The sequence below is a fragment of the Dermochelys coriacea genome, chromosome 10 (genome assembly GCF_009764565.3).
Source record: "Dermochelys coriacea isolate rDerCor1 chromosome 10, rDerCor1.pri.v4, whole genome shotgun sequence".
Taxonomy (NCBI): domain Eukaryota; kingdom Metazoa; phylum Chordata; order Testudines; family Dermochelyidae; genus Dermochelys; species Dermochelys coriacea.
The window spans coordinates 58,265,525-58,278,477 of record NC_050077.1 but is presented as its reverse complement, the minus strand read 5'-3'; the positions used below and the strand labels follow the sequence as shown (position 1 = coordinate 58,278,477).

Here is a 12,953-nt window from a genome sequence, read left to right as displayed (position 1 = left end):
TACTTGTATGTTTGACACCCTTAAACCCAATCCTGGAAATAATGATATACACGAGTAACTTTAGGTACCTGAGTAGTCCTTTTGAAATCATAGAATCATAGAATACCAGGGTTGGAAGGGACCTCAGGAGGTCATCTAGTCCAACCCCCTGCTCAAAGCAGGACCAATCCCCAATTCTGCCCCAGATCCCTAAATGGGCCCCTCAAGGATTGAATTCACAATCCTGGTTTTGGCAAGCCAATGCTCAAACCACTGAGCTATGGACTACTCAGATGCATAAAGTAAGCATGATCTATTGTGTCAGGATCAGGGAATACATTTGTAATTAGGTCCAATGACTGTCAGAAATGAGTTACTGTTTCATTTCAGACTTGATTCTCTGAGGTGCAGTTGACTTTAATATAAACAGAGGACAATCAATGCCCTATAGGTTCAAACCCTTAGTTGCTTTTATTTTAAAGTATGTGCATGTCAGGATGCTATTTAACCTTCAGACATACCAGATGGTTAGCACTGTAATGATTTGTGTTGGCAGAAGTAGTGGGATTTGATATCTATTTCAGCCAAAGGCAAATGTAGCTTAGGCTGTACTTTTGGGATTGCTGCAACAGAACTGATTTTACTTACTTTTGATTTGTACCACTGTAACTCTAATGAAGTCAACAGACTCACACCAGCATGAGAGCAGAAGCAGACCCAATGTTCACCATTTTTGTTAGCTACTCTTTCCCCTAGCTTATATATTTGATTTGTGTATGCAAATGTTGGTCAATGTACACTTCATGGGCTCTAACACACACACAAACATACACACACACTCTCTTACTTTTTACAGGCACAAAATAATACATGGGCTTTGAGACCAACAGAAAATGTAAGTAATTGTTTTTAACTTCTCACTGATTCAAATTGTCACAGTTTGACAGCCCTGTATTCTACCAGGATTTTCCATATACTTTGGGGAAAAATCCCTTATAGTCCAGATTCTCATCTCGTTGATACCATTAGGAATTTGGAGTAACTCCAGTTAAATCGATCCCCTTTCTCAAGCAAGAGATTGACTAGAGCAGGGGCTTCAGCAGACTGTATTGAACAGAATGCAAGCTATCCACAGCCATTGCATTTATACTTGGCCCAATACTGTGCTAGAATCTGTCAGCGTTAGTCATTCATACTGTAACATATGGAATAAGGTTTTTATTTGCTGGGTCTTTCCCCTCCCTGTTCTGCAAGGCGTTGACACTGCTATGAAATAGATTGTGAGGAAACAGTGATAAGAAGGGATTTGTTCTGGTTGTTGGACGGTGTGTGAATATTTGCCTCCTATAAATAAGTCTCTCTCTCTCTCTCTGTTTATTAGAAGAACCCTGGCTCCCTCTGATTGAGCTGCAGGTTTCTATGGAGACAGCGTCCTGGCAACAACTCTCAGCAGCCGTTTTCTTCCCATCTACCAGGCCTAGTGGCAACAGGCCCCGCGGAGAGGGAGAGGACCTGGCTGCCACTAGCAGCAGGAAGGGACGGATGGACATCCAGGCTGTCTAGCTGCGCTCTGTGAATCTTTGCATACAGCTATCCCAGAAGTAAAAATATATTAAAAGCCGAGCAGAGACACCCAGCAGAGAGGTTGCTAGAATGCAAGGGAAGGATGGGCAGCCATGTCCTGCCCTAATCCAACACTGGTGAGTGAATACAGCAGCTTTAATACGACTAAGAGTCTGTCTGAACTTTGCCCCTCTCTGTCGCATGACAATATGGTGATGTTTGTGTTGTGCTGTTATGTCAATTTCCTCCCCATCATAGCATTTCCACAATCATCCCCATATTCTCAGACGATCCCTCATGGAGGTGTGCTGCAGTCATTTTAGGGGACCTGTAAAACTTCATAATGTGGCAATGCAGTGTATGTAGTGTAGGGACTTGTTTGATGTAGCAAAGTGATGGGCTTTTTGTTTTTTGACCCATCCTCACACTGAGTCATGACACTAACATTTCTGCTCACTCCAAAACACCATCCTGGTATGTTGCAATGCTCCAGTGCAACATTGTGATTCCTGAGTTTGTCCCTGCCACACCCTCCAAAAGGGCTCCTTGTCACAACGTTGTCGCCTCCAAAGATATTCCTGGACTGTTTTGAGACAGGAAGGATGATCCAGTGGTTTGGGCATTAGCCTAGGACTTGGGAAGCCCTTCAAGTCCTGCTCTGCCATCAACTTCTTGTGTGGATTTAAGACAAATCACTTAGCTTCTCTGTGCCTGAATTCCCTGACTCTAAAATGGGGATAATAGCACTTCCCTACCTCACAAGGGTGTTGTGAAGATAAATCCATTACAGACTGTGAGGTGCTCAGATCCTATTGTATGTATCTTAGGTAGATTTCAATGTTATGAAAGCTATAGAACAGAACTGCTACCATTGCGACTATGTATGGTACTTGTCTGGTCCTCATTGTCATAGAATCTGAGCACCTCAAAATCTGTAATCTATTTATCCTCACAACACCTCAGTGAGGTAGAGCAGTGCTATTGTACCCATTTTACAGATGGGTATCTGAAGTACAGACAACTAAGAGTGTTCTTGTTCAAGGTCACACAGGAAAACTATCGTAGAGCAGGGAACTGAGTTCAGTCTCCCAAGTCCTAAGCTAGTGCCTAAATCATTAGAACATCCTTCTTCTCATCCCCCAGAAATCAAATGTGCAAGGCAATGGGTGCTTTCAGTGTGTGGCAGAGGGAGAGGTATGCCACAACAAAACAGGATCAAACCTGAATTTATGTACGTCTGTTTCTTTACTCTTGCATGTAGTTTTATCTTTAGTTTCAAGTTTTGCGTTTCTGATGTCAATGATCTACAGGAATAACAGTGAGGTACTCCAGGTTCATATGAGACAGAAGTTGTAGGCCTCAAGTGAGTAGGTATTTTTGCAATCAGGTATGGAACTTATAGCTGTGAGATATCCATGTATCTGCAATTTGATAAATGTAGAATATTCAGAAAAGAACTCATGAAATAATCTCATAAATCTGAAAATATTGATTACTGTCTTGTGCTTTAAGTTAATATCATATCAAACAGTAAAATTAATTTAAAATAACTACTGACTTAAAAGGTTAAACATTTGGGGCCTGGACCTCTATTAGGTTCAGTGGAACTATGCCAATTTACACCAGCTCAGGATCTGACCCTGAGAGTTACATTTTTCTTTTACTGCACACCTGTTAACATTAATGGGTATTACACACATACATAGAGAGGGAATATAACTATTAGTTCTGACATGTAGCTATTATTATTTACAGGACATACATACACTTCCAGAACTGCAGAGAGCTGTGTGGAAAAGATGCAGGAGACTTGGTTCCTGAAAAAGTGCTGAATTTAGGGCTTGATCAAGTTAGTGGGAGTATTTCCATTGACTTGAATGGGCTTTGGATCAGGCCTTTACTGAGGCTTGCCCATTAGACACACAGAGCCCAATCCTGGGATCCTTATCCAGTGCGTATTCAATATGTAGTAGAGCAAAATCACGGGGTATGTCTATAATGGAATTAAACATCCATGGCTGGCCTGTGTCAGCTGGCTCAGGCTGCGGTATTCTAACATTGTGGTCTAGATGTTCAGGTTCAGGCTGAAACCTGGGGTCTGGGACCCTCCTTCTCTCATGGGGTCCTGAGAATGTCCACACAGCAATTTCTCAGCTCTGTAGCCTGAGCCCCATGACCCTGTGTCAACTGACATGGGCCAGCCGTGGGTGTTTAACTGCAGTGTAGACATACCCCCTAATGCTTTGTCATGGGCTCTGGTCTGGGGAAGGCTGTTAGAACTTGGCCCACAGTGAAGAGATAGTAAACAAATCATATCACGGAGCTTAAAGCTGACAACATATTTAAACCATTGCAAGCCTGGCAGCGAAGAAGGTGGTGAGAACTCAAAGGGCATGTCTATATTGCCCCACAGTTCGGACTAAGGGAGTGTGCATAGCTCTGGGCACCAAAATGCTGTGCTGTAACTCCCCCTTGTGGGTGCTGCAGGTAAGAACGTACTGGTCATGAGTTCTCTGTAAACAATAATAGTTACGTGCCAGATCTAATAAGTCTGTTCCCTCTGGAGACCTTTTTAAATTCACACCTGCAGCATCCACACAGAGGAGTTACCACGCAGCATTTTGGTGTGCACTACCATTCAGACTCCTAGTCCGAACTGCGGGGCAATGTAGACATGCACCAGTATCATTCAGGATGAGATAACTAACTCAAATATCATTGTAGTTGTGTGAGGTCTCAACATCAGAGAGATCTGAGCATGTACTGCAGAGGTAGCACTAGGTATAAGCAGAATAAGCAATTGGTTAGGACCCCGAGCAGCTTAAGGGAGCCCCCTATTAATTATTAGTATGTGTTGTGTGTGTTTGGGGGGAAGAAATATTTCTGCTTAGGGCCGGCAATGGCCTAGCACAAGCACTGGTCTACGGAGTGATGTGTTTAAATTAAAAATGACAAATAACTGAATATTTCATATTTGGAAATATTATTTCAGATGAATCAGTGTCTTTGGTGGCTTTTAGGACAATTTGTATTTGAAAGTACATCTGTGACTAATCCTGCAGTCTTTCTGCACCTAGACACTGACTTCAGTGGGAGTTACAGATGCAAAAGTATGGCAGGATGAAGCCATTGTGAGCTGAGGTAAAAAAACAAACCACATTTAAGATATACTGTCAATTATATGTTTTAAAATAGTTTAATATTTTGTCTTGTTTTTTTTGGGATAATATCCAGGTCTTTAGTGATATAAATCAGTATAGTTCCACTGAAGTCAATGAGACTGTTCACATATTTAAAATTAAGCTGTGCTTAAATGGTTTGCTGCATCAGGGTCATTAACATGCAGTATGACCTAGTGGAATGAGCACAGATTCAGGCTCTGCCACTGATTCACTGTATGACCTCTTTGGGAAAGTCATTTAACCTCACTGACTAAATTTCCCCAATTGTAAAATTGTGATAATAGTGTTAACCAAACCTACCTCACAGACTGTTGTGAGGATAGCCCTCAGATGAATAATCCATTGTCTTAATGACACTTAGGGCAGGTCTACACTACCGCAGGGATCGACACTCTGAGATCGATCCACCGGCAGTCAATTTAGCGGGTCTAGTAAAGACCCACCGAATCGACAGCAGATCGCTCCCCAGTCAACCCCTGTACTCTACCCTCTGACGAGAAGAGTAAGGTAAGTCGACTGGAGATTTTTTCCCGTCGACCCCCTATGGTGTAAACCCCACGGTAACTTGACCTAAGGTACGTTGACTTCAGCTATGGTATTCACGTAGCTGGAGTTGCGTAGCATAGGTTGATTTACCACAGTAATGTAGACATAGTCTTAGGGTATGTCTGCACTACAAAATTAGGTCGAATTTATAGATGTCGGTTTTTTAGAAATCGTTTTTATATAGTCGATTGTGTGTCCCCACACAAAATGTTCTAAGTGCATTAACTTGGCGGAGTGCTTCCACAGTACCAAGGCTAACGTCGATTTCTGGAGCATTGCATTGTGGGTAGCTATCCCCAGTTCCTGCAGTCTCCACCGCCCATTGGAATTCTGGGTTAAGATCCCAATGCCTAATGGGGCAAAAACATTGTTGCAGGTGGTTCTGGGTACATGTCGTCAGGCCCGCCTGCCCTCCCTCACTCCCTCCGTGAAAGCAACGGCAGACTATCTTTTCATGCCTTTCTTCCTGGGTTACCTGTGCAGATGCCATATCACGGCAAACATGGAACCCCCTCAGCTCACTGTCACCGTCTCCTGGGTGCTGGCAGATGCGGTACTGCATTGCTACACAGCAGCAGCTCATTGCCTTGTGGCAGCAGACAGTGCAATAGGCCTGATAACCATCATCATCATGTCCTAGGTGCTCTTGGCCGCCTCGGTGAGGTCAGACAATGGCACAGGGACATAAATAGGAGTGACTCGACCAGGTCATTCTCTTTAGTCCTGCCGGCAGTCGTATTGCACCGTCTTCTGCCGAGCAGCCAGGAGAGGAGGATGGCTAGCAGCCATACTGCACCGTCTGCTGCCAGCCTAAGATGTAAAAGATAGATGGAGTGGATCAAAACAAAAAATAGACCAGATTTGTTTTGTGTTAATTTGCTCCTCCCTCCCTCTCTCCCTCCATGAAATCAAGGGCCAACAATCGTTTCGGTGAGGTCTGTCAGGCACACCTTGAAAAATTTAATAGAAGTTCAGTCCTGTCTGGAATAGTAGGAGGAGGGATAGCTCAGTGGGTTGAGCATTAGCCTGCTAAACCCAGGGTTTTGAGTTCAGTCCTTGAGGGGACCTTTCTGTGTGACAGTTGTTTTTGTTTCTCCTTGATGTAAAGCAACCCCCTTTGATTTTAATTCCCTGTAAGCCATGTTGTCAGTCGCCCCTCCCTCCATCAGAGCAACGGCAGACAATCGTTCCGCGCCTTTTTTCTGTGCAGACGCCATACCATGGCAAGCATGGAGCCTGTTCAGATCACTTTGCCAATCAATCAGGAGCACATTAAACACCACGCGCATTATCCAGCAGTATATGCAGAACCTGGCAAAGCGAAACCGGGTGAGTAGGCAACATCAGCGCGGTGACGAGAGTGATGAGGACATGAACACAAACTTCTCCCAAATCACGTGCCCTGGCAATGTGGGCATCATGGTGCTAATGGGGCAGGTTCATGCCATGGAACGCCGATTCTGGGCCCGGAAAACAAGCATAGACTGGTGGGACTGCATAGTGTTGCAGGTCTGGGACAATTCCCAGTGGCTGCGAGACTTTCGCATGCATAAGGGCACTTTCATGGAACTTTGACTTGCTTTCCCCTGCCCTGAAGCGTCAGAATACCAAGATGAGAGCAGCCCTCACAGTTGAGAAGCGAGTGGCAATAGCCCTGTGGAAGCTTGCAACGCCAGACAGCTACCAGTCAGTCAGGAATCAATTTGGAGTGGGCAAATCTACTGTGGGGGCTGCTGTGATGCACGTAGCCAACGCAATCAAAGATCTGCTGATATCAAGGGTAGTGACCCTGGGAAATGTGCAGGTCATAGTGGATGGCTTTGCTGCAATAGGATTCCCTAACTGTGGTGGGCAATAGATGGAACCCATATCCCTATCTTGGCATCGGAACACCAAGCCAGCGAGTATATAAACTGCAAGGGGTACTTTTCAATAGTGCTGCAAGCACTGGTGGATCACAAGGGACGTGTCACCAACATCTGCATGGGATGGCCGGGAAAGGTACATGACGCTCACATCTTCAGGAACTCTGGTCTGTTTCAAAAGCTGCAGGAAGGGACTTTCTTCCCAGACCAGAAAATAACAGTTGGGGATGTTGAAATGCCTATAGTTATCCTTGGGGACCCAGCCTACTCCTTAATTCCATGGCTCATGAAGCCATACACAGGCAGCCTGGACAGTAGTCAGGAGCTGTTCAACTACAGGCTGAGCAAGTGCAGAATGGTGGTAGAATGTGCATTTGGACATTTAAAAGTGCGCTGGTGGAATTTACTGACTCACTTAGACCTGAGCGAAACCAATATTCCCATTGTTATTACTGCTTGCTGTGCTCTCCACAATATCTGTGAGAGTAAGGGGGAGACATTTATGATGGGGTGGGAGTTTGAGGCAAATCGCCTGGCCACTGGTTATGCGCAGCCAGACACCAGGGCAGTTAGAAGAACACAGGAGGGCGCGCTGCACATCAGAGAAGCTTTGAAAACCAGTTTCATGACTGGCCAGGCTACAGTGTGAAAGTTCTGTTTATTTCTCCTTGATGAAACCCCCACCCCATTGGGTTCACTCTACTTCCCTGTAAGTTAACCACCCTCCCCTCCCACCTTCGATCACTGCTTGCAGAGGAAATAGTCATTGTTGCTTCACATTCATGCATTCTTTATTAATTCATCACACAAATAAGAGGATAACTGCCAAAGTAGCCCAGGAGTGGTGGTGAAGGAGGGAAGGAGAAGGCCACACAACACTTTAAAACTTATTGAATGACAGCCTTCTGTTACTTGGGCAATCCTCTGGGGTGGAGTGGCTGGGTGGCCGGAGGCCCTCCACTGTGTTCTTGGGCATCTTGGTGAGGAGGCTGTGGAACTTGGGGAGGAGGGTGGTTGGTTACACAGGGGCTGTAGCGGTTGTCTGTGCGTCAGCTGCCTTTCCTGCAGCTCAACCTTATGCTGGAGCATATTAGTTTGATTCTTCAGCAGCCTCAGCATTGAATCCTGCCTCCTGTCATCACGCTGCCGCCACCTATCATCTTCAGCCCACCACCTCTCCTCGTGTTCATGTTGTGCTTTCCTGCACTCTGACATTGTCTGCCTCCATGCATTGGTCTGTGCTCTGTCAGCGTGGGAGGACAGCATGAGGTCAGAGAACATTTCATCGCAACTGCACTTTTTTTCACCTTCTAATCTTCGCTAGCCTCTGGAAAGGAGAAGATACTGTGATCCTTGAAACACAGTAGGAGGGGGAAAAAGGGAACAGTGGTATTTAAAGATACATTTTATAGAACAATGGGTACACTCTTTCATGGTATACCTTGCTGTTAACATTACATACATAGCACATGTGCTTTCGTTACGAGGTCGCATTTTGCTTCCCCCCACCGCGTGGGGAACATTTCTGTTCAGCCACAGACAAACAACCCAGCAGAAACGGGCACCTCTGAATGTTCCATTTAGAAAAGCACCCTATTTCAACCAGGTGACCATGAATGATATCACTCTTCTGAGGAAAACAGAGAGATAAGGAACGGATGGTGTTTGAACGCCAGCAAACATACGCTGCAATGCTTTGTTCTGCAATGATTCCCGACTACGTACTACTGGTCTGGCGTGGTAAAGTGTCCTACCACGGTGGACGGAATAAGGCTGCCCTCCACAGAAACCTTTTGCAAAGGCTTTGGGAGTACATACAGGAGAGCTTTATGGAGATGTCCCTAGAGGATTTCAGCTCCATCCCCAGAAACGTTAACAGACTTTTCCAGTAGCTGTGCTGGCTGCGAATGACAGGGCAAATCAATCATTAAACATGCTTGCTTTTAAACCATGTATACTATTTAAAAAGGTACACTCACCAGAAGTCCCTTCTCTTCCTGGCGGGTCCGGGAGGCAGCCTTGGGTGGGTTCGGAGGATTCTGGCTCCAGGTCCAGGTTGAGAAATGGTTCCTAGCTGTCAGGAAAACCGGTTTCTCTGCTTGCTTTCTGTGAGCTATCATATTCCTCGTCCCCAAAACCTGATTCCATGTTTCCTCCCACTCGATTGACTGAGTCAAAGCACAGGGTTGGGGTAGTGGTGGCTGAACCCCCTAAAATGGCACTGCAGCTCATCATAGAAGCGGTATGTTTGGGTCTCTGACCCGGAGCAGCTGTTTGCCTCTCTGGTTTTCTGGTAGGTTTGCCTCAGCTCCTTAAGTTTCACGCAACACTGCTTCGTGTCCTGGGAGATTTTGACAAATGTTTTGGCATTTCGAAAACTGGAACGGAGTTCTGATAGCACTGATTCATCTCCCCATACCGAGATCAGATCCTGTACCTCCCATTCGGTTCATGCTGGAGCTCTTTTGCGATTCTGGGACTCCATCATGGTTACCTCTGCTGATGAGCTCTGCATGGTCACCTCTGCTGATGAGCTCTGCACTCACCTGCAGCTTGCCACTCTGGCCAAACAGGAAATGAGATTCAAAAGTTCACGGGCCTTTTCCTGTCTACCTGGCCAGTGCATCTGAGTTGAGAGAGCTGTCCAGAGTGGTCACAATGGAGCACTCTGGGATAGCTCCTGGAGGCCAATACCATCAAATTGTGTCCACACTACCCCAAATTTGACCTGGCAAGGCCGATTTCAGTGCTAATCCCCTTGTCGGGGGTGGAGTAAAGAAATCGATTTTAAGAGCCCTTTAAGTAAAAAAAAAAAGGGCTTCGTTGTGTGCACGGGTGCAGGGTTACATCGATTTAACACTGCTAAATTCGATCTCAACTCCTAGTGTAGACCAGGCCTTAGTGGAAACTACTTTTGTGAGGAATGGTTTGTAGGATTTGGCCCTTAGTATCTGTACAGTGTAAAAATGTGTAAATAATAATACCCATCTCCATTATAATGCTTTTCATCATAGATCTCCAAGCACTTTACAAAGAAGGTCAGTATTATTATCCCCATTTTACAGATGGAGAAACTGAGGCACAGAGGAGCATTGCCCAGGAGCACCCAGCAAAGCAAAAGCAGAGCAGGGAATTGAAATCAGGTCGTCTCAGTCCCATTCAGTGTCCTGGCCATTTACTACAGTGTTTCTCATTAAAATGGGGCTATCTTTAAAAAAATAAATCTTATTCATGGAATGCTATACTGTAAGTGGAACACACACATTGCTACAAAAATGCTCTCTGTTTTCGAAGCAGTGCCTTGAAACATGTTCTAATGCATGAACATGAGGTGTATTTTGATACTTTTTCAGGATATCCCTCACAGGTTTTTTGAACTTCAAAAGTTGACACTTGTATTAAAATAATCTGTTTTCTTCTTCCATCTGTTCACCATATTGCACCAAGTTTCATCAGCAATTGCAAAACTGTTTTCATAGATCTCTTCGTATTCTGTAGCTATTCTGAGTTCACATGGAATTCAGGATCAGGCCTAATGTGAAAAAGGAGTGATCATTGCTACATATGTAATAGGATCCTCGGTGGGCTGAAGGGCCTAGTGGTTAGTGTCCACTCATTCATGGTGCAGTGGTAGGGTAGCCTGCACTCACCCACTCCACTGGGCTCTGACCCAGGGCCCAAGGAGGGTCAGCACCATTTGCCTACAGGGCAGGACTCTGAGCTACTTTCCCTGGGTCAATTCCTACCACTGCTTCACTCCCTCAGCTTCTGGTCCCAGATAAGGAGAAAAGGAAAATGAAACCCAACTGCCAGCACAGATGGGGCTCTGCATACAATCCTGTTCCTTCAGGGAGGCTTCTCCAGCCCTGTTTCAGGATTGGTCTGCACTCCTCCGCAACCTCCCCCTTCGGATCTTGGTTGCTTCCTTTTCAGCCCTGTCTCTAGATGGAGCACGCTCTGCAGGGTTGGAAGGGTGGGGCTAGCTGGGCCCAGTACTGCCCTTTAACCCTTCAAGCCCAGCGTGAGGTTTGTATACCTCACTACAATGTTAAAAACATTTGTTTTTAGATGGCATAGAGTAGATGGATTGGGTTATGGCTACCACTCCTTTTTGCAAATAACCTACTGAGCCAAATTCTGATCTCATTTACACTTGTATAAATCCAGAGTTGCTGTACTGAAGTTAGAGTTACATGGGTGCAAGTGATATCAGAATCTGTGGTTATTACCATATGTATTATGGCTGTTTGAAATAGAAAACAAATGGGTAAAAGACTAAATTTTGACCAGATTTTCAGTGACCTCTGTTTCTACAGGCACAAGTTAGAAGTCCTTCTGCCAATATTTGAACCTGCATAACATATTATCCCATATAATGTACTGTCTCAAACATTTGTTCCATTCTTCAACAGACGCATCCTTCTGTATCATCCTGACTGTGTTTTGGTTTTGTATTAATCATTGATGCAAAAACATTTCCTATTACTAGGAATATTCTGTTGTTTCCCATCAGTGCCATAGGTTAGCAGTGTTGACCTTAGTTGGTGGTTTCTCAATTTCTGATGCTGGAGATGAATTAGTCAACAGACTGTTTGTTTATTTTTGTGTGGGGTTTCCTCTCTCTCAAGGCTACTCAACCCAACTACAGCTGAGTCAGGGGACTTGGTTAAAATATGGCTGGCTCCTGACCCAGTACACTAGGGTTAACATTTCCATTATTAAATTGGAAAGCCTATTATATTGGAAAAATAGTTAAGTCTGCTCCACAGAGTACAGTGCTGTGGAATCTATTTGTCTCTCAAAACAAGCTTTCAAATGGCTGGGTTACTTAAATGGAATACTAATGGCCACAACGTGATACACTTACCTATGCTGAATAGTACATTACACCATGAATTACATCCAAGAGGTACTCTTGCTCCTATAGAGTAGTATCACAGTCTAGCTATGAAGTTGGTGGGGTTCATTTGGCTAACCATAAATCTTTCTTGTAAGGATTTTTGGTTTTAAATTACTGACTTTAATGAATATTTCATCTGTGAATAAGTCTCTTATCTTGGGATATTTTAACATTTTCTGGGGATTGGTAATTCCAGGGTACAACTGTAGATGCTAACAAGCAGACACTCACTATTAATTGATCCATGCAAAAGTTAACCACAATTGAGAGGGGAGTGTCAACTTTCACTGAATTTTCTTGCTTTTACTTGTTTTTTAATCACAGTTTAGAATTATTTCTATGCTATTTTTGTATATCAATTTAGAGTTGGATCAGAAAGGTATAGCAGTTTAGAAAGTTGTAGCTGCTTGTGAGTATTGGGTTTGTTTTAGGGTGACCAGATGTCCTGATTTTATAGTCCCAATTTTGTGGTCTTTTTCTTATATAGGCTCCTATTACTCTCCACCCCCAGTCCTCCAATTTTTCACATTTGCTGTCTGGTCACCCTAGTTTATTTAGATGACCACAGATGTCAATATATAGGGACTGCCCATATGAACACTTAGTGCCTGGCAAGCTGGAGTGTAAATCTACCCCACACTAGCCTGCTGTGCACGAAAATGTCTGTGTAGACCCTGCTGCTGCACATTGAAAGTTCGGAAGTGCACTTAAATTATATTTCTTGAAAATGGGAATAGATCAAAACACATTATGGAATTTTAATGCATGGCAGCAGGGTCCACACAAACACTTATTCCATGGCAGGCTAGAGTGAGGTAGATTTACACCCTGGCTTGCAGTGAACTAAATATTCATATAGACAAGACCTTAGAATCATGGGGGCAGATCCTCAGCTGGTGTAAATTGTCATAGCTTTGA

At 44.4% G+C, this 12,953-nt stretch overlaps 1 protein-coding gene across 4 annotated transcripts in view; it reads left to right on the top strand.

The window, feature by feature from the left end:
• The first annotated feature begins 1,178 nt into the window (after positions 1-1,178).
• FAM81A (family with sequence similarity 81 member A) overlaps positions 1,179-12,953 on the top strand; it is a 48,611-nt gene continuing 36,836 nt past the window's right edge. Inside the window, exons 1-2 of one of the 4 annotated variants that reach the window (XM_043493691.1) lie at positions 1,179-1,193; positions 1,361-1,679. The gene's annotated coding sequence lies outside the window, so the exon portion shown is untranslated. Of the gene's footprint in view, positions 1,194-1,259; positions 1,680-5,206; positions 5,232-12,953 lie in introns of those variants that run through there. The other 3 variants (XM_038419425.2, XM_038419426.2, XM_043493692.1) reach the window with 3 other exon arrangements.